This window comes from Montipora foliosa, chromosome 12, assembly GCF_036669935.1.
Source record: "Montipora foliosa isolate CH-2021 chromosome 12, ASM3666993v2, whole genome shotgun sequence".
NCBI lineage: Eukaryota > Metazoa > Cnidaria > Anthozoa > Scleractinia > Acroporidae > Montipora > Montipora foliosa.
The window spans coordinates 24,431-27,401 of record NC_090880.1 but is presented as its reverse complement, the minus strand read 5'-3'; positions in this window follow the sequence as shown (position 1 = coordinate 27,401).

The window sequence follows — 2,971 nt, the reverse complement described above, 5'->3', positions numbered from 1 at the left end:
ATTACAAGCACACTTAACCCTTGCGATAAACACAACTTAATAACAATCCGGGTACCACTACACGATGCTATACAAACCTGGCGGATCTCTCTCCAAGATACCCATAACTCTGCGCGTACATAGGTCCGCATAGCATACGTCTATACTATACTACACTGGACTTTATTACTTCTTGGTGGCATGTCTTTATTTGTAGGAGATGGTCACACTTGTGATGTAAATTAGTTGTGGCAAACTTGTTCTGCAGCCGTTTTGATGAGAAGATGATGGCGTCCTGATGCTTTTTTATCGTAACACAATGATGTCATCTCCGTCCAAAGACTTTGACATAAGTTACAAAGTGCTGTTGGTGGGGGAATCAGGAGTTGGAAAATAGTCCCTGATAAGAAGTCTATTATAAACCAGATGAGGCCTTTGCTTTGGCCCTTTTGCCAACATATGGTGTGTCCATGAGATTTTAATTTTTAAAAGTTACTTTAGTTTCTGCATCTGTCCTCTTTTATATAATAAGCTCTGTCAATAATGCACAAGTTTTGATAAATTATCGCATAGGATCTCTAGAGGGACAGATGCATAGCTGATTCAATGTTGCAAGGCATCTGTTCATTCATAGATCACATCAAAATGTGGTAAAAAAAATTTAATATCAGTGAGACACTTGGCAATGTTTACATGCCACTTTTTGTTCTTATGACATTTTGATGTCAGTTTGTGATGTGCTACTGAACAAATGCATAGCAACATGGAATATATTTGTTAATTAATAATAATGTGCAATAATTAAAAGTAATTGCATAAGAAAATTGTGAAATGGAAAAAAAAACTCTTCAGAGGGAAATCATCTAGTAAGTAGATTAGACTAATGTCACCCAAAAACCTGAAGGCTAATCTTCAAAGTTATCATGAAAATTCACATCAGGCCTCACGCTGCTGTTAAAACTCGTGTTAACAGTAGGCATTACGTCTTATTTGAATTTCAAAGTTTTGTTTAATGCTGAAGGACAACTTACAAATATCCTAAAACTTAGATTTATTACTATGTGGGAGGCGCGGTGGCCACATGGGTAGTGTGCTTGAGTCCGGATCAAGTGGTCCGGGTTCGGGTCCTGGCCGGGGACATGGTGTTGTGTTCTTGGAAAAGACACTTTACTCTTCACGGTGACTCTCTCCACCCAGGTGTATAAATGGGTACCGGCGAAAATGATGGGGGTAACCATGTGATGAACTAGCATCCAATACAGGGGGGAGTAAGAACTACTCCTTAGTTGATTCATGCTACGAAAACCGGAGATAAGTGCCGGCTGGTGGGCCTTCTAGGCATGTAGCGGACTTTACCCTTACCTTATAAATTCTTATTATAAGATCAGCAATATTGAAGATTCTTAAAAAAATAGAATTCATCAATACCATTCAGAAACAAATTGAAACCAGCCTATTGCTAATTGAGTCAGTGGACAATATTATAAGATTATCATTCTTTTAGCACGCTGGTTAGTTCAGCATGATATTCAACAACTCATACTTGGATTTTTAGGTATAACCTTGCACAATGTTTACCATCAATTCTTGAACAATAAGTGAAAAAACACACTTAAAGCTAGAAAATGTTCCCAAGACTTTGGCTGATGGTCGCAGTTTTCAGGGTTGTAATCTAATTGACATTATAGCCATGCAGTGAGCATGCAGAAATATTAAGAAAAGATGAGGAAAAATGACTCTTTTAATATGGTACACAGCTTTTGACAGACTGTCTTCTGTATGGAGACTGTTTGAGTCATGATGGCATTTTCAAGGCTTTTCAAAAATATTTTGCTGACTGGTTTTGCTGTTTCCTTTGGTCTGAATAGATTTTTGACTTTAGGAATTGATTTTGTGAATATCATTAACACTGTGGATGGCGTCCGTGTTCGAATACAGCTATGGTACGTAAAAATTCGGAAAATATTGGCAAATACTCTTTGTATTGTTTGGCACTAAGAGAACTGTTGCAAATAAGGTGTCAAAATTAATTTCACCTTTAAAATTATTGTGTTGGTTTTGCATGGTTACGTAAATAGTACACTACAGTAATGTTGGCGAATACGATCTTGTGACTGCAAAATATACATGTATTCTGAGCCAATCAGAGGATGCGTACAATTTACAAGTATTAAAACCACTATAATTGCACTGTATTACAATGTATATGCATGGTTGGATTACTGGTCTGAATTAAAACCTTTTCTTTTTGTTTATCAGGGATACAGCGAGGGACAAGAGGAGATTCAGAACCACTAACATCAATGCATTTTAGAGGGACAAAGGTATTTATAAAATGCAAGTTTGTGTGTCTCAGTTTGACTGACATAAGTTACACCAACTGACACTGACTGACACAGACTGACATAATTTACAGTTCCTCATACAGAGTGACCGGAAAACACTGACCCCCATTCTGTGGACCCCTTTGGACCAGGTCTACGAACTGCAGTACAGACCAGTCCACGGACTAACCCTATGGACCCCCTATAGACCAACCCCAAAAACAACATTGAAATAAAGATAAATAAAGTAAAAATAAATAACAACTATTAAATATTGGACTTAATGGTTTTCTTGGATCGGCAGGTACACACCACAGGTCACAAATCATTGTGTTACCAATAGAGAAAGGTATCCTAACCATGGCAAAAGCTAACCTTAGGCCGAATTAGCCCAAACAAAATATTTTAGGCTAGCTTTTATGAATGTTTAGAATAGTTTCTTTACTGGTAAAGCCATGGCTGTGACCTGTGACGGTGTTTTGTACCTGCCGTGTTCTTTCTGGATAGACCACTTGTGTCAGGAATAACTCAATTGTTACCCTCGGGAAAATTTAAGAGACTCAGGCTCGGGCCCAAAGTATCTTAATTACATTTACCGTAACACCCACAGATAAAGCGCACCTTTTTCCCAAAAAATATTATTGTCAGTGGAAATCAGGGGTGAGGCT